This window comes from Orbicella faveolata, unplaced genomic scaffold, assembly GCF_042242905.1.
Source record: "Orbicella faveolata isolate gen_17 unplaced genomic scaffold, um_ofav_v1 contig_14, whole genome shotgun sequence".
Classification (NCBI taxonomy): Eukaryota; Metazoa; Cnidaria; class Anthozoa; order Scleractinia; family Merulinidae; genus Orbicella; species Orbicella faveolata.
The window spans coordinates 20,783,084-20,802,500 of record NW_028301541.1 but is presented as its reverse complement, the minus strand read 5'-3'; the positions used below and the strand labels follow the sequence as shown (position 1 = coordinate 20,802,500).

General features: G+C 40.2%; 2 pseudogenes across 2 annotated transcripts in view; both read right to left on the bottom strand.

Moving 5' to 3' along the window:
• The window catches only part of LOC149114470 (glutathione hydrolase 1 proenzyme-like), a 10,247-nt pseudogene extending 7,498 nt beyond the window's left edge, over nt 1-2,749 (bottom strand). The window contains exons 1-3 of the transcript XR_016206476.1: nt 2,060-2,749; nt 1,362-1,582; nt 200-301 (exon numbers count right to left, since the gene is read on the bottom strand). The product of XR_016206476.1 is annotated as a glutathione hydrolase 1 proenzyme-like (transcript). The remainder of the gene's footprint in view (nt 1-199; nt 302-1,361; nt 1,583-2,059) is intronic.
• Nucleotides 2,750-3,273: 524 nt separating this feature from the next.
• On the bottom strand, nt 3,274-16,063 carry LOC149114469 (glutathione hydrolase 1 proenzyme-like; annotated as a pseudogene). Its single transcript, XR_016206475.1, has 12 exons — nt 15,804-16,063; nt 14,479-14,699; nt 12,327-12,428; nt 11,443-11,665; nt 10,224-10,359; nt 9,701-9,881; nt 8,941-9,074; nt 6,917-7,104; nt 6,033-6,261; nt 5,587-5,767; nt 4,245-4,378; nt 3,274-3,663 (listed from the first exon to the last, which is right to left on the bottom strand). The product of XR_016206475.1 is annotated as a glutathione hydrolase 1 proenzyme-like (transcript).
• Nucleotides 16,064-19,417: the final 3,354 nt, after the last annotated feature.

The following is a 19,417-nucleotide window of genomic DNA, read 5'->3' as shown; positions in this document are numbered from 1 at the left end:
AAAACCACTCTACCATCAAAAGACAATAAAGGGTCTTTTTCCGAACCTTCTAAAGTTCTCAAGTGATCTTCATCAATCTTCGGGTTAAAAAAACTAATACGACACCTTTGGCAAACATTTAACAAAACCATGATTAACAGTTGATTGCAGAGGTGATCGGTGACTGAGCTGCTCATTGTGATTTTTTAAAGTACCTCACCTCTTTCCGTGAACTTCGCCAGAAGATGTTGAATCTCCTCCGCTGTCTCAGCTTTTTCACGTGCGGCAACGGTTTCTCTGAAATTTATCACACTTCTGTTGCCTGCAAAATTGCCAAAGGAACTCGTCAAATGTAGGCAGCGTTATCCATTTTGTAAAAGAAGTTGTCTACTCTACTTTTTCAAATGTACCTTTTGACAAACTAACATTTACTTCCCAAAAGTAGGTTGTGTTAAGTTACAGCGGCCCTCTCCGAAAGAAAAAATCCGGGAAGGGCGATTGAAACACAATTTACCAAAAAGTCGAAGTAAACTTCACCCAAAAACCTGAAATACAGCCTTTTTACCTCTTCGTCGGATGTTTGCAATTCCCAATACAGAAATTTCGAAATTTAGAGGCAAACGAAAACGCCTTTTTTTCCCAATATTTTGCCATGAACCTGTTTTGCCGCGCATGATCTCAAAACAACCGTCATTCGCACGGAAAAATCTTCACTGCTAACGAAACTCGACGAAATTAAAGCTCAGGCATGACAGTTGGATGTGGGTTTTCCTCACTCCCATCGACTACTATCAAAACGCAGTCCAACGAACTGCCAGAGCCCTTGAGTTGATATTGCTAAGCCGCTTGTTAACCGAGCCAAAACTCCCGTTGACTTACTTGGCTTTGAATTTGATGAGAGCTCATGAAAGCTGGCGGCCAAAAGTACAGCAAGGGCTTAAACTCTTCCATGGGGACTGGCCTTTAAACTAAGGGCGCGCCCACACTACGCCGGAGAAATTTGAAAACGGCGTTTTCACTCTGAAAACGCATCAAATGTTTTCCCTCCACACTTCTTGGGAGAAATTTGAAAACGCAATAATCACCGGTCATTTTGGATTTGTGTTTGAGGAAAACTGGCGGACAAGGAAACCAAACGATTACCGTGATGTCATCGTTTTCGGAAAGCTCCGTTTTCGAAATGTTTTTTCGTCCACACTAAAACGCAAAGCCGGCGTTTTGAAATTCTTCCTGTTTGAAGAGCGTTTTCCAAAAGCTCCGTTTCCCGTGACGGATTAGTGTGGACGGTAAGCCTAACCGTGGAAATAAAGCTGCGTTTTCAAATTTCTCCGCGGTAGTGTGGACAGGGCTTTATATACATCGCACACGTGGTTACATCATACCTGTTTTCCTGTCATAAACAATCATGAACCCTCCTCCGCCTATCCCAGCTGAATGCGCGTTCACCACACCAACACACAGAGCGGTGGCAATGGCGGCGTCAACTGCGTTCCCGTTTTGATCTCGTAAAATTTTAACGCCATATTCTGAACACGTTTTATAATCTGCTGCAACGGCCGCGGTCTTAAACTTGAGAGGATCCGTAGGTTTCAACGTAAGCTGTCTGGAAAAAATGCACTATCTTAATACGCAGTATAGGTAAAACCTTTACTTTCTATCTGAGGTTCAAGCTTTAAGGTGTCTGTGAGACAGTTTTGGTACCACGTTAAAGGACTTCGCAGTCTGACTTCAAAACTGAGCTTTTCCAGGTCACATACCACAATAGTTAATGAATAACTCATCCTGGTCAGATTAGATAAGTCACGTGACACGCAACGCGCGTCAAACATAGCCGTTAATTTAAAATAAGCAACGTATGTTTATGTTTTAGAATCAAAACTTCCGTATTAAGCTCAATATTAGTAGTCTTTTCGAAAAAATTGTACCCTTGTAAATTTCCATGTTGATTTTCGAATGTAAAAGAAATTTTTATAAGTATAATAAGGAAGTTAAAATAGAAATGCATTAAGTAGTTCTTAGTCCAAAACTAAAGATAAAGCAACTAACACCAAAGATGTTCATAAAATTATTTAACTCATACCTTGCCCCGCGAAAGAGACCGTGGATTAATTCATTAAAATCGTTGTGAATCTTTTCTCCAGCTTTAGTGAAGTGAATCACGCCTCCCACAGCGACCAACACGGTCAGTAGGGCCAGTCTCCCTCTCCAAATCAGCCAGCGAGATTTCCCGCCGTTAGAGTAATCAGAGTCCGTCATTTAAAAAGCAAAGCTTGCGTGATCGAGAAAACAACAGGCGAGGCAATCTTTAAACCGAGCTGATCAACAAGGTGAAGGGCAGCTTTTTTCAGCAAATGTTTAATAATTGATATAGTTTAAGAGGCTTTTAAATTTACAGGTATTGCAATTCCGTTACCACCTGCGGTCTGTTTCACACACAAGCTCGAAATAGAAATTCTCTCTATCAGTTGCTATACATCTTTATGACATCGGTTGAGAGAATTGGATGGTCAATCATGAGAATGTTTCCGAGTCAATGATTTCTCTAACCCGTTACTTAATTTGCCAATAAATTGGTAGTGTAAATAAAAATTAATTGATTGACAGTCTTAGGAAGGGAAGAGTTAGTACGAAAAGCTGAAGACAGATTTAGTATTGTGAGGCTTTGGTTTGTTTGTTTCATACTGTTACACTAATAGTCCACTTTTACGACACAATCAAACATCTAGAGTAGATATTTGCTGCAGCATCTCGTGAACGCTTGTTGTACTTTTGTTTTCCCCTCAAAGCCTCTGATCCACTTCCCCTTCTTCCTAAATATCCCAGGGATTTTCACTTTAAGGGCTCAGTAGGTTAATTACAATAATAAGTATTCAAATCTCCTTGACAGATTTGAGTTGAAATGGCCGTTCATTTTGGAGTTACCCGTCTAACCTGCGTAGCTAGCGGTATTGGAGCGCGAGTGCATTTGTTTTGGCGGGAATAAAATGGTGCCCTCGCCACCAACAATCACTCACTCGCGATTCCCACCACGCCTTTTCTTGAAATGCAGTCTTTTTCGCAAGCAGGTCGCTGACCAATCAGAAAACGGAATACTTTCATTTGAGAGCGCTCCTGCCTGAATCACCAACATGTTATTTCTAGAAAATGGTATTTTTCTTCAAGCATAAATTCTGGCTCTCCGAATGAAAGTTTCCGTTAATTAGGCGGCGGCTATTTCTGGTAGTAACAGATGTACTTAATGTTTACTATTTGTTAAAAATTCACTCATAAAAATTACTAAGAAGTGACAACGGGTAGCATAAAGACATCTTTTACTTTTTCTCAGCACCTTAAAAATTAAGCGTTAATTAAAAATTGTCTACATCTTAAAACAGTTATGTAAAGTTACTACTATCAAAATAAGTGGCGAAATAAGACGAAGAGTCATATGCACGTACAAACCAGATTCATCTTAGGCTAGCGGGTCAGTCCAAGAAAATCTCTACAAACCCCAAGAATTCAAAGAAAGCACAACAAATAAAAGTAGGTGAAAAAAAAAGTCCGGTATACAGGAAGGTTTGACATCGCAAATGAAATCCTAGAATTTTCTGTGCCCGCGCTCATCGTGCTACTACTTGTTGGGTTGACGTTCTTATAAGGTGGTACTCGTCTTTCTGTCTCTTTAAACTTCCCGTTTTCACGGATCTGTTGATGCAAAATAAATGATTTGATTAACTTCTATGCAGCAACGACTACAATTTGTGTTAATGGTCAAGACATGGAAACTGCCGTCAGAACATGTTCCAATTAGATTCAATGATTCAGGCAAATATAAGAAATTGCACGAATCAGTCAATTGATTAACCTGGGCCTCTGTAAGTTGGATGTATTAACCCTGTTCCGTAAAGGAATGCGTCTTAAGGCGATGTCACACAGCTTAGCTATTAGTTGTCATTTTGTAGGTGTCAAAATCCTTTGACTATCTGATCTCAGAGAAATTTAAGTCACTGCCTTAGTGCGCTGGAAAAAGGAGTTGTTGAAAAGTAGCAGCCAAGAAGAGAGAGAGAAAAACAATTGAATTTGAGAGAACAGAAAACTACGAGAAGTTCAAACCAAAAACAAGTGAAAGACTGTGATCTCTGATTATTGTTGCTTCTGAAAACATTAATTTTTAAGATTATCTGAAACATCCTAAAATTTCTAAATAAGCTTTCCAAAGGTACCTGGAGATTACCCCAAGACGTCCGAAGCTTTTGATCCGTTGACACTAACCACTAGCTACTTACCTCAAATTAAATTTGAACTGATCAGCGGTAGCCTGCCGCGACTCCTCCCTTGCGATAGTCTGCTAGTGCCAGTAGCTGACCGTTGTCCTCTCGAACAACTAGCTGGACCACACCCATTATTTGCTGCGGGCTTCCTGGGTGATAAACAGTAGAAAGTTCTTTTCACTTTTCACGTAGTACAGTCGACTACAGTAAACACCCGCATATAAGAACACATGGATTAAGAACATCAGGCTGAAATTTGGCAAATAAAGCACCACTTTTATAAGAACAATATCAGCCTGGAAAAAAAAAATAATGTTCTTATAAAATGGGAAGGGTGTCAAAATTACACAAATTACCATAAACACACCTGCTGACCAATGGTATTAGCTAAGTTTTGGGCACCTTTGTTCTCTTCAGAATATCTAATATCATGAATTACATTTTTTGCCTTTACAATACTATAAACTACTGTATTGATAGAGAAAAACGTAAGATTTTATAGCTGTATCAAGGTCAATCACAGTTGTAGTTGATCAAAGCTTGCAAATACTTGTCCAGTCTTAATGTTATTGTTTTGCTGATGTACATGTCAACACAGTAGTAAATCAGACTTTCAGATTTGCAGATGTACAGTGGACCTCTACTTTAGGCATTTTAAGGGTGGGGCAGCGTCTGGATCTGCCACAGAACTATACATACACCCTTCTTGTTACTGTTTTGTTACATTACTGATTACAGTAGACCTATTTGAACATTAGGTTTTTAATTATTGTTCCATCAATTTATGTAATTGTCCAAAAACATGATTAAAATTTCTAGCAACATTTTTTATGCTGTACAGCACTGAATTTAAAAAAATTTAAGAACATTTAAGAACATCCTGAGGCTGATTTTTCACTAAGCATCCGATAAATAAGAACACAATCAGTCTGACCTCTGAAATTGTGTGTTCTTATATGCGGGTGTTTACTGTAGTTAAATTGAAGTCCCGCATTGCTATGGCTGATTTCTGGTAACTCACAATCTGATTGGCTAAGAAGGGACGAATCAACGAATTCTACTGGGAATCTCCGAGTCTAAGTGGTTTTCCAATTGTTGTCTATTGTTAACAACTATGCTTGTCCTGGATTGGGCGGTCTGGGTTCGAGTCCTGGCCGGCGACCAGCTCCGTTTTCGTGACGGATTAGTGTGGACGGTAGGCCTAATCGTAGAAATAAAGCTGCGATTTCAAATTTCTCCCGCGTAGTGCGTACGGGTCCTTAGTCATAGAGTCTTGCATTTTGATTAAAGTTATTCCTTGTAGAAGAAAAAATAAATAATAAAAGAAGTTGAAAAATAGAAACAAGACTTTATTCACCTGTAAATAAGGTGGTATCATCCGTGATTTTCTTGTGTCCATATCCCTTTAATGCTTTGATTTACTTCTTTGGAAAGTTGGGTTCAACTAATACCATATTTGGAAACAACTGACTATGAAGACGAGGCTTAGATACAGCGTCCTTCAGATTGTCTCCAAACCAGAAATAATTCATCAATACCTACACAAACGAAATAAAGTTAGAAAGGAAAATAACGCCCGAAAATAACGATCGAACCCTTATGTCAGTGGTTGTTTGTGCAAACAGTCGGTTTGCCTATATAATCAAAAAGTTACTCGTTGGCTTGAAGATATGAATTTTATTTTGTCGTCCTAAAAACAATAATTTACTTACTCGCTGCGCTCCTTCGTAAAATATTGTTTTTACCACTCGAAAATAACATTTATATCTTGGCGCCGCCGTTTAATATACCGCATTTATTTACCTGTGATAAAGCAGTTGCGATATATTTCCCTCCAGCAGCTCCGATAACCATTCTAACGTTGCCATCACCATCTGTGATGATGGATGGTGAAGCAAGAGACATGGGGCGTTTACGAGGCTTGAGTGAGTCCGTTTCAAGATTGAATTCATTTACCCACAAGTTCACTGCATCCCATAGTTGATCGTTGTAGATTATTCCAAGCTCCGTGCTGAGCATTTTAGATCCGAAGCTAGAAAATAAAGTAAACCGAGTTTCTTTAGGTGGAAATTTTACGTATGCTGCGAAAATTTCTGTTACCTTCTTTGGGCGTGTCACAACAGCGTTATAAACAGTACCACATGAAAGTACTGCTCAATAGCTTTCATTTGAATGGTCACACACTAGGGTTTCATCAACAGACTTAAAAGCTAGAACCACCTTATACAGCATAATAAACAGTACCAGATAAAAGTACTGCTCAACAGCTTTCATTTGAATGGTCACACACTAGGGTTTCATCCACAGACTTAAAAGTTAGAACCACCTTATACAACATAATAAACAGTACCACATAAAAGTACTGCTCAACAGCTTTCATTTGAATGGTTACACAATTGGTTTCCGTTCATATAGGGTCAAAAGTTAGAACAACTTTGTACAGAATAATAAACAGTACCACATGAAATTACTATTCAATAGCGTTCATTTGAATGGTCACATACTAGAGTCTCACCCACAGACCGAAAAGCTAAAACTGCTGTACGGGGTACAGCACAGTAACCAATACAACATGAAAAGACTGCTCAATGGCTTTCATGGTCAAACATTACGGTTTCATTCAGAGACCTAGTACAGACCACATCGATCGTAGACTGTATTTTATAGTGATGAATCCCTTTGCTTACTATTTGTTGATTGACGTTGTCAAGGCAACAGCATTTCCTTCTTCGTCAAGCACAGACAAGTGAGTTGTACCATCTGTCACATCAATGTGGTAGTTAATCGGACCGTAATAGTTGTAACTGTGGTGCTTATTGTCAATTTTTTTGCGTAGCATCTCGCCTTCTTCAGCATCCAACATTTTCTTGACAATCTGTTGAAGATATTAACTACTTAATAACCGAGAGTGAGGTCGTTACGGGAAAATCTCAAACTGAGGTCTTGCCGTATTGACCGAGCGACAGCGAGGTCAATACGGTAGGCCGAGGTTTGAGATTTTCCCGTAACGACCGAACGGTGGAGGTTATTAAGTTGTTTATTATATGGCTCATGAATTAAAGGAAAGAAAAAATTATTCGAGCGGAAGTCGTCAATTTACATCCGGCGATGCGCGCGTTTACCGATTCATTCATCGTCTCAAACCCAGGGCAAAACTACACAGTCAGTGAACTTCACCACTGTATTACGTCTTCCGTTAAAAGTGCACATTTCCTCACGGGAGAAATGATTGTCCCAGCCTCAAAAAGGTATTTTAGTATCGTGGTGCCACAACTTGATGGGAGAGGTTTTCCAACTTTTGTGGCAAAACGTCAACGCACATGGAAAAGACAGAAAGTGCTTCAAAATAGTCCAAACCAACGGCCTTTCGGTGAAACAAAATACTAATGCTTCAGAATGCACTGCTCAGAATAACTCGATCTTCGCATTCGCTTTCGACAACATATCTTGGCCTTCTTCATTCTGGGATTTATGGATTAACTTTTCAAGCTTTGTGAACGTCTAAAACTTCCTGCAGGTATCAGAAATACTGCTACCGACAGAAACCGCCCGATTGTTGACATCTGATGATCCTGGAAGCTGATTTTCACTCTCTTGTGTTGAAGCGAGGGAATCTATTTGATGAGAACTGAAACGGAGTTCAATATTTCGGTAATTATTGTGACTAAGATGATAACTTATAAGTTTCTTCGTGGTTTTCTGCTCAGGATACGTGACACATCTGCCGATGGTGTTTTTCATTTAGCGATTTTAGCTTTACTCAACACTCGGCAAACTTTGATTGCTTTTCACTAGTGCTCGCCAAGGTTACCGGTAAGTCAAAAACGACTTCTATATGAATTTTAGTAAGGAAAAATCCCTAATCTTTTAGCTACTCGGAATTAAATTTACCTCTCTTACTGTTTTTAATCGGCTTTCATCGTTTCAATCCGCTTGAATTTTCCGAGCCGGGCTCTTCCTAATTTGCATAATCCGTAATCGGCCCGGGGCATTACGGGAGAATAATGCCCTACAATTCAGTGACAATTAACCAATCAGAACGCGCGTTATATCGGCCACAAGCCAAAGCCATATAATAATATTTTGTAAAGAACTTTTCGGCATCAGAATGGAATTAACTCTAGCTTCTGTAGCTAAAAACGACCAATTGATATCAAGTTAGTACGCTCCCAGCGTGGGATGGTAATCCAAATTACATGTAGATTACCCCTCCCCCTCGGCGCATTTTCAGCAGGTTTCTGTGACAAGTCGCTAGTTTAAAAAAAAAAATACGTTTTCGTTTGCACTTCTGGGTGGAGAGGGATGCTGTGAGAGTAAAGTGTCTGGGCCAAGAACGCAACCTATTATATGAGAAGCTCCGTAAATGGACAACATGAATCTAATCCTGCGCTGTGATTGGCTACCTGAGCGTGCAAGATGGATTTTTCCATACAATAAATTCTTTATTGGCCAATCTTGTTCGGGCAAGATGTTTGGATATTCTTGACGAGTTTCTGGAACTCTACTCCTCGTCGATCCATAACTATAAACCCGTTAAAAAAAGATCTTGGCCAATATCAAGCCATCTTGAACTCACGCATGGTCAATAACCCATGTGTAATCAGCCTAGTTAGGGCTCGAACCCAGATCTCTTTATCCGACGCGCTCATCACTATGCAAGCAAACTTCAATTCCCGCACTGTACCATTCTCAAGAAATGTTCACTACTCACCTCGTCTCCCTTGTTATCAAAGGCAGGATCTGTGAGGTAAGTCTCTCTGGCCGCTACAAAGTTGAATGCTTCAATCATACGGTGATACGTCAGAACCGGGTGCTTTTTCATGTCCTCTGGGCCAAACTTGAACCCTGTTCAGAAACAGGACACATACATCACTCGCAAAACATTTCGTACGATTTTAATTTCGGACAAAATAGGTGTTCGAAAATATAACGGTCCGAAATTTTTAAGCGTCCGAAATATTTACTCTACAATATAAAACTTCCAAGTACATGCTAAATTCTTGTGCGACGCCCTCAAATTTATTTGTATTCAAGGCCTATATACCTGATAGAGCTTTTACTCGGATTAGGCTTTGTTCGTTCTTTTTGTCACTTTATGGAGCGACTCTAGCTTAAGATATTTGACGGCTTGATATAATTTGTGTTATTTTCTAGTCAGTGTTCTGTAAAACCTTGAGTGTGCTGTAAAACTATCTTTTTCGTTGATGTTATTTCAGTCTAATTCGCCGTTTTTAGGCGTAAGTTTACGGCAGATATGTTTCAGCAAAGTAGTTTTGTCCGAAATGAGATAAAAAGTGTTCGAAAATTGTTCCTTCCAGTCGTTCGATATAAAACGTCCGAAATGTTAACATCCGACATTTTTTGCAAGCGATGCACTACAAAATAGCACAACTGACTCGTTGGTGACAAGGTTTTAAGACAGAGAATAGTGAAATTTTTACTGACTCAAAGACGTTACAAATCGAACTTACCTTTAAGAATGTTCAAGATATCAATCAAGGCTACACCCCCTGCAGGAGGTGGGACGGTCATAATTTTGTGCCCATCCACCCCAGGAAGGGCGGTCTCCAAGGCTTTGGCTTTACTGGCTTGGTAATTTTCTAAATCCTCGACGGAAATCTTGGAACCGATGGATCTCAGGTCTTTAACGATCTGTTCATGTTTTAAGACTTTAATAAATACATTATACACTTAAATTATACACTTAAATTAAAATTCTGGGGATTTCAAAGTTACACAAAGTAGTCCTGTTCGGCAAGAATGGAATCTAATTCCCAGAGATCTGCTGTGGGAAGAGAGCTAGAGAGATCTGGAAACGAGTTCAATCCGGGATTGGAAGTGTTTGAGAAAAACGCGGGAAAATAACAGAGAAAAATGTTGCGACCCGTGTTTTGAACCGTGGTTGTGATTAGTTACTTGTGGAAAGTTTGACAAGGCAGACAAAAGAGTCTTCCCGCTCACGGTTGGAGTATTAGCTAGTAATCGTTTTCATACCTGCTCCGCCATTTTTCCTGAGTAGAAGATATCTGCAGATCCGGATTTTGCTATTTTTTTAAGAGTGTTTCCATATTTTGTTCTCTTTATGAGGTCACCGTCTTTAATAAATCTACCATTTGGCTTGAATAACTCACTGCGTTGAAAGGAAAACATATTCTAGGTAAGTGTAATTTGAAATAACCCCTCCCTTACAAGGTTCTTGAAAAAAATATTTACGTTCCAGAGGAGGCAAAATTTTCTTCTCATGTGACTAATGGTCTTTAATTCCCTAAAAGATGAAAATGTATCAACCCAATTACCTGACCAAACCACGCTCACACTGTTCGTGGGCTGCAAGCGTATTCGATTATTAATTCTTAGGCGGCAAATCACAAAATGTAATAGTTACTTACAAACCTTACTGCAACCTTTTTGCCATCTTCAAACAGTAAATTCCTTGTTGAACACTTGCCGTATTTAGTCAATTAAACGCCCCGGCGTTTATTGAATTTTTCATGATTCTAGTGCGGAGTTAATTCGAGGGCCGCGTTTATACGAGGGCGGCGATTATTTAAAATCCAATGTATTTCTTGCAAACAATAGTATTGTAACTGAACATTTGAACTTGTTTAAGCTGAACTACCGTATATTGTTCTTGTGTTTTGATTATATTCCTTAGAGCTTTGAATGTGCTGATATCAAAACATTGTTACAATCAGGGAAAATAAATCTTTTAGGCTTGTTCAAACTTGATTATTACTGCATTTGCTTTTCGAGTTTATTATTCAAATAAACGCCGCACCACGATGATCAATATTTCTGATCTAAAATGCGGCGTTTATTCGAGGGCGGCGTTGAATCGAATAAATACGCTAGCAATAAACTGTTGGTTGGTTAATCCTGGGGAGTGGGGTGGGCGTGTCTTATTGACTATGTGCAGCTATTTAGTCAAGCTTGCGTAGCCCCTCCACCCCCACCCCCCCCCCCCCTCAGGAGGGAGAATTCCCATATGATCTGGTCGGCCATGCCCGTCGAAAAATCTTTATTAAGTCCCTGAAGGAGACCAATGACAGCGTTTTTTTAAATTATTTCTTCGATACTTTAACAGCTGTTTTGTTCTTAACACCCTACGTGAGACCAAAATATGTGAATTAAACCCTTAAGCGAGACGACAAGCTTCCCTGACGTTTTCGTATGGGATTTCCCCCCCCCCCCCCCGGCTGGGTGCGTTGCTCACCTTAACCCGGGATCATTTGTAATGTTGGGTCCATTCTTTTCCACTGCAGCTATCAAAGCGGGAGTGGCTAGGAAACCTTTAGTAGCGATGTCAATAGCAGGTTGAAAAAGGTCTCCCCAGCTTAGTTTCTTACTTCCGTGTTCCCTCCACGCGATCTCAAATCCACGCAGTTCACCGGGCACCCCAACAAATTCACCTTCACCTGGCACTCTGGTTTTTGTTTCTTGAAGTTTGAAAATACAACAATTTGTTCGTGATAACAGTGCGGACACTGAGTAAACCGTGAACGCTTATAATATTTCTTTAATCTACCAATCAAGGACGAGTTGCAATCAAAAAATAAAATTAATATTGCAATTATATCAGTAGTTGATAGGATAGAATTTTGCTCGTGGCTCGGTAAAGTTAAAGAATAGCTCTTTGTTTAGGCAAAAAGAACAGCATCTTATCCCAGAACGGTTAATCGTTATTTAATACAGCCAAAAGATAAGGAGGCTTTGGTCTCCTACGTCGCCAGTTTCGCCCCAAATTTCATCACCATGAAGCCAGATACGTTTACACTGTTAGCGTAACAAGTGATGCTATATGTGCACGATACTCGTTTGACGGTTATCAATCGTCCTGGGTTTGGACTCGGCTGGCTGTAGTCACAATCTTTAACAGTACTTCTTGAAAGAACGCCGCTTAGAACTCCTAATACACAAGAAGTTTATGTAGGAGCCAGCGTCTCAATTAACCGTTAAGGTTGTAAAGGTTCAACAAGACACTGGAATGAGCTTTCTCCGTTGAATTAAAGTAAAGTAGAAGAGAAGAGTGCAGTAAAGTAGAAGAAAAGAGTGCAGACATTGATTGTGTTCAGTGGTTGTTTACGACACTGCCCTTACCTCTCTCTTTCCATTCAAACATTAAACGCTGGAATTCTCTCATCGTTTCTGCTCTTTGAAGCTTACTTACAGTTTCTCTGAAGTTGACTGCACTTGTCTTTCCTGCAGGGAATTTAACAAATAAGTGTTAAGACGAACTAATGTAGAGTGTGACTGAAAACTGCATGCAGTCTCAAATATAGTCTCAATAGCAGAAATGGTCTGCAGTGATGTAGTAATCTTATTTTGCTTGCTTTAAAAGAATCGAAAATTTGATTTAAAACAATTGGAAGGGATTATAGGGATAAAATATGCAAAATATGAAGACAGAAAGTCGTTCTTTGTTGAATTTTTGATGAACACATTTTGTTCAATTCGTCGTGAAATTTTGATTATGTTTTCCATTACTTTCGAGGTAAAGGCAATCTGTTCGCTCCCTCTACATTAGTTTTCCTTTTGCCTCTTGCCGAAAAAAGAAGAAGGCTGTTCTTTGGACATCGCTTTCAAAATCTCATTAATTTTGCAGGCTTGAGTGAAAAATGTCTTTTTTTTTCGTGTTGCGTAAAATGTCTATTTGTTTTCTATGAATTGTGAAAGAATTTTTTTCATTTTCCTTGAAACGTGATCTGATCTAGACTGCCCCTCCGTAGGTCTACTTCGTTGCTATAGCAATTTTTTACTTCCTGAATCCATGATGAAAAAAAAAATTTATTCAATACAGGACACAGTTTTCTTTATTCATGCCTCGTTGTTTTTGTTTTTTGGCAGCTTTTTGATAACCCGGCTTGCCCAAGTCGATTGATAGAGAGATTCAGGGTTTGTCTGCATTTGAAAGACTTTCTGTATTATTTTAGTTAAGAAAATAGTCCAGAGACATGAAAATCATGGACTTGAGAGTAGCGGGTAAGCATTTCGGATCTTGTAACTTTGACGACGTCAGATGCAGACCACTTTTCAAGAGGTGTTGTAGATCCACACCACTCTTAAGAAGTGTTGTGAAAAACACCTCGAAGTTAGTTAAGGGGTTTAACTGTAGGTTGTCCGTTGTTGTGCAATTTTGAGATGCATGTACTTACACAGCAGTATACACATATACAGCCTCTGTACCTATTTCATATTCCTGGAGAACACAAATTACCAAGCCTTCCTCGTCAAACCAAAACGCTTTGAAAACTAAAATAATGTCTTTATGTCTTTTATGTCATTTCTAGTTATTTCAATTTTCGAGTTACTACGTACAAACTCAACCTACATGTACACACGACTTTCAACCGCAATGGATAAAAGCTTCTCCGGTCCACCACTAATGTGGCTTGGACCCAACATCACAGTCCTTTTTTCACAAATTTATTACTTTGCTTTGTGTACAAACGTTTTTTCGATTTTTCTAAGTTTTTTTCCTTAAGGATCAGTTCAGCGTTTAGTTTTCATTACATCTTTCTTGCCAAAGTAAAGGAAAAATATAAAAGCTATGTAAACACACTTTAATTTTTACCTGGTGTCCGCCTAGTGATCGCTAACCATCGAAGCGTGATCTATTGAATTGTGACTATTGTTGCGTCAATTGAAAAGTGTTTCTTACCAGCGTCTTCACACAGGCACCTCCCTAGAGTTTCTTTATTTATTTGTTCACCTTTTCAATTCCAAAGGAGAAATACACGAATGTGGTTCTATTTGCCTTTCGAATTCACACCAGGACTAAAACCATGGTTTTAAGTTGCAGGCCTTAATGGTAAACGAGCTGTTCTCTGAATCGAGCTGTCCGGGTTCGAGCCCTGGCCGGGAAAATTGAGTTGTTTTTCATGGGAAAGACACTTATGACACTTGTACACTCTCACGTGGTTCTCTCCATCCAGGTGTCTAAAAAGGGGTACCGGCGATTTAAAACAGGGAGAGGGACATAACCCCGTGAAATTTAGGGGATTATAGAAATGCGCCTAGTTTGTTAATGCTACGGAAACTAGGATAAGCTCTGCAGTATGGATAACTAGGCCAGACGCAGACCTTGCCATGTGACTATTCAAAAGAAAGCTAAAGAACAGTACCATCACATGGAGATGTTTTCTGTCGGACATCGTGTGATGAAAATCAAAAATATCTTGACTTATTAGTTTCGGCGTTCTAAGGCGTGAGGAAGGTAAAGCAACGTTTGTTAGTAAATTCAGTATCATACCTGTTGTCTTGTTATAAATTATCATAAATCCTCCTCCGCCTATCCCAGCTGAGTGCGCGTTCACCACACCAACACACAGAGCGGTGACAATGGCGGCGTCAACTGCATTTCCCTTTTGATCTCGCAAAACTTTCGCGCCAGCCTCAGAGCAAGCTTTGTAGTCTGCTGACACGGCTGCAGTTTTGAACTCAAGAGGCTCGGAGGGTTTTCCTAAAGGTGGACTGAAAAATAAATAAAGTTCAGCACTATAGTGGTGAATAACCTCAAGCTGCGTCGCCTGTTAGCCTCTATTGTCACACTCATCGGAGATCGGAGAAGAACATATTTAAGAATGGAGGAAACAAAACTCTATTTGTTTATAAAATAGTTCTGTTACAGCGGCGGCTGTTCTTCATTTTAGAATAAATGAAACACGACTTTTCGTTTCAGCCCAATGGACATTTTCGGGTAGAAACGAATGTTCCGTAATCCTGTTTAACCGTCAAGCCGTTCCAATTATTGTTCTCCACTATTTCCAAAGTTCCAAGCCGGCATTCGACTTTCGCGGCCTAACGCCTCAACCAAAATGGCTTGTTCTTAGGAAAACTTTGAATAGAACACATTGTTCCCTTCCTCCCATTCTTCGGCTCAGTACGGGATTCAAGCAATTTTTTCCGCCCGTGTTAAAGAGTTCAAGTCAATGAATTTGAACGTAATTATACCGTAGAAGCAAACCAAAATGTCCAATCCCACGGCTATCAACATGATTACCCTGTGTTACAGCCGTCCTCCCCGAAAGAAAGAATTAGAGAGAGCACGTTGTCTCCGAATTTTTCTTTCAGAGAGGGCGTCTTAACACAGACCACAACATGATGAAGAAACTCCGATTCACAATTGCTTCAAACTGGCCTTGTAATTGCGTGAAAACTCTCCACCAGTAGCCTCGATTGAAGCCGTTTAAACTCGACAAAATGCTGCCGGTAAGTCCCCTGCTTTGGGGTGGCTTCTAGTCGCTTCATTAGATGGAAAGTTAAAGTGAATTAACCTTCCGGCAAGCTGTTCCTTCAATAACATTGGAACAGATCTTTCTTCATAGAAGACTAAAACAGCTTAAAATGATAAGATTATATCACAAGAAAACCTGTCGTATCATGTTACGAAGATAGAGTTTAATTCGTCTTCTTGCCTCTGAAATACACTAAGCTATTTTTTAGATAGCCACAGGTTCATTAGTTTTCTAACTATAAAGTGCTTACATAAAGTTTTTGATTGATTTATTGACTAAATTGAATCAAAATATTTTCTAAACATTAACCCATGTTTGAAAATTCTCCGTGATATCGTACCTTCTTCTTTGCAATTGTGGTTCCTGATGTGGAGTGATCATTTGGTTTATGGCCTCGTGGATCTGTTTACCTAACCCAGTGATATATATTACACCTCCAAGAGCACACAACACTGTCAGAACTGCAAAGATCTGTTTACACAGAGGCCGAGACCTTTTGCTGTCTAATTCGGCCATGGCGGAAGAACAACTGAAATCGCTAAGGCTTGGTAATCACAAAGCAGTTTGTTTTATCTTTCAACCTCGGGCTTTCCAGGGATTAAATATTTAAAGTATTCTCACAAGCGCTTACAAAGTTGAAATTACACCCGAAAGGTACCTTCGCCACCTGTGCTAAGTCTTCTTTTTCAATCCGTGCTTAAGAGCGGATGTTCCCAGTGGTGAAACATATCGCGGCAACAGCCAAAAAATAAATTCTGCTCATATTCTCAGGTTTGGTAGGCCTTAGTGTGAAACAAATCACGACATGCTTCGTTTGGCTGAGTATCGATTTATTTACCAGAAAATCGATAATAGCCGAATTCCGTCAAAATGCCGCTTTTGGAGCTCAAAATTTAAGACGAATCTCGAAGCTTCGCGTCACAAAATGAAACAACCTAGAGCGATAAAAACTATCAAATCTTGAAAACCAACACCAAAACATATGTTGACAGCAATTTGAGCAATTCTTGTCTATTCAAGAAGTAATATAAAAATAAATATCTGTAGAGCTAGGATGGGGGATACTAAAACTCTCGGCTTCGCAGAAATGGAAATAAAAGTGAATATTGTTTTGAACGAAACTCAGTTTTGACATATATAGTAAAGGACCGAGTCCAAAGAGGGTGGAAAGAGTTTATGCGTGACAAGTAACGAAGGCAAAAATTTGTGTGACAGGTGAAAAACACACTAAGGCCTACCAAAGCTGAGAATATGAGCAGAATTTAGTTTTTGGCTGTTGCCGCGATATTTTGAAAATGTTTGATTTTTGGACACATTTGCTCTTAAAAGCCATGATTTAAGACTGAACGTTCTTTGTTCACCTAAACACTTCAAGTGTGTCAACATTCGAAACCCACGAGTAAAGGAAACTTCTTTACGGGTATTTTACTGTCTACTGTCGACTTTGAAAAGTAAGTTTAAGCTGGAGTAGCGTAAAACATGAACACGGAAGGTGGTTTGACAGGAAATCTGACATTTTCCAAGAGAAAAAAAAAAGATTAGAAAGCAATGACTTTAAAATAAATACGAAATAAACAGAATTTTGACATTCATTGAATCGAGCTTAATTTTCGTGGAGTAGACGTAACTTGAGAGCCTGAGCTTTTCACGCCTCGGTGTTTTAGGGTCTCAATCGTGACAGCACCTGTTTTTCATTGTTCAGATGAGTGTTTATAAAGTTTTCCATACGTTAATTCTTTAAGAGGGTCATATCCCCGGGGATGTGGGACTCCCACATAAAAAGGACAGGGGGGTGCCCGTCGGAAATTTTGAAAAGAACCTCTATGAGGTACCAAGATCCTACTTTGTGGGCGTGGCTTGAAACTTTTTTTTACCCCTGAGAGGTACCAATTCTAAAACAACAGAGTAGATGACACTTTCATCATTTTAAATATCGCTAAACACGACTGCTTCGAATACCTTCTACTCGTTAAGTTGAATATCAAATATCTCCTTAGTAGTGAAGGACGCTTATAGGGGCCGTAACCAATCAGGAGCCAGGGATGATACCACGTGACCAACAAATTCCCATACATTCTCTTAAAATTGAAAATCCAAGATGGCGCATTGATCAAGATGGTGGCCAAAAAATGACGTCACGCGCTCGCGCATGCCCAAATAAGGCGTGCATGTCCAAATTAAGGCGCGCACCAATGAGAGATGGTTAGGGTGTGAATAAAGAGGCTGTGAGGGTGTAGAGTTGGTATTGTTGTTTGGAGATCGGCAAGAAGAAGATGGCAACGGAGGAGAACAAGAAGACGATAGTGGAGGTGGAGATTCCCGCGAGAGGCTTGCCGGACGAAATTCCGAGGAATGATTTTGCGGCGAGAGTGATGGCAGCTGTGGAGGATCATTTTCTCGGAAAGATTATGACTCGCGTGATTCGTGACAGTACGGATTACATTCTGAAGAAAGAAACGACGAAGCTGGCCGATGACGTGATGTGGTTCAGGAAAGTCATGGGTACTAAGATGAGTGAGGACGAGTCTCTGGCGGATGGGACCCCAGTGCAGTTGGAGAGAATGCAGGAGAGTTTTAAGGCCGGATGGAAAGAGTGGAGGAGCGGCAGTGATGACAGAGAAGAGTTGGCTTACCAAGCATTCATAAAAACGATGACGTCACCACAACCTGAGTGAAAAACACAATTTAATAATGCCTGTAACAAAATTAATAAATTTCATTTAACGAGAGAATGTACATGGTTTGTTGTGTGATTTTTTGCACCATCTTGAGGGCTTGAACGTCATTGGTTCCCAGGTGAACGAGGGATAACATCATTGTCTTGGGGGTGAGAAATTCTCCGTGAAAGCCTGAGGAGGATTCGAAAACGCGTCCGAAGGGCCATACATCGGAGAGGTCTCTTCTCAGGTACCATGGGTAGGGAAAATTTTGGGTGAGGAAGATGAGCATGACATCTTCGTCTGGGTGGGGTTCATCCAAATAGGCAGGGTTTCAACCACCAATTGTTGAGGGCTTTACAAGTTCCGTGATAAAATTGGTCGCAACACGTGGTGATAAAATAGTTGTCGATCCCGTATTGGTGAGTGTATCCTTCACTACATCAAAGACATCTTGGGTTAGGAAATGACATGAGTCTGAAAATAGAACGATAAACATTTTTTATTGGACATTACACTTGTTATTACAGGATGGAACGTGTGCACGATCCTAATGACCGGCGCCCTTTTTTAAATCACAAGAACGATTTGACGTGATTGACACGTGACAGGGCTTCTTCATAATGGTTTCCCAGAAAGACGGGCTCGTAACAGTAGGTCTCCTTATTGTGATACATGCCATAGATGGCCCCGCAGCAGGTTGCCCAGACGCACCCTAATCCCCAGGCTTCTCTCAGTGGTCCCGAGACTGTGTGGACGAATTTGGTGTGGGTCCCTTGTTTACCCAATTCTAGGATCGGTCTGCGGCAGCATGGTCGCGATTGCTTACAGACGTAACAGCTGTTTTCCATGTCTAAAAACGTAAAAATTCATAATAATTGTTTGTAGGCGTTGAGAGCCCAGTCCACATCTATTACTAAATCGTTAATCTCATCTTCTTCAGCGACCCCCATCATCTCTTCTAGGAACAGAAGATCGATTTCGTCCAGGGCCACCCCGATGAAACCTAAAAGGTTTTCTATGTCACTGTACAAAGGGGTCTCGCGATTCTCTTCTTCATCCTTCATCCACTCTCGCACCCGCTTTCCCAAGGTAGTCAACTCTTCATTACAACGCTCTAACACTTCCATGCTATACTCACTTGATTTCCAACTGAAACGGCCACAGTCTTTTGTCAGCGCTCGATACAAGTGAAGACACTCAGAGTGCCGTGAACGGTTCGGTCCGATTGTTTTATACGCTCGGTGAAACGGGTTCCCAGTCTCCGACCGTGGGGCGTGGAAGGGGGATACCCCCT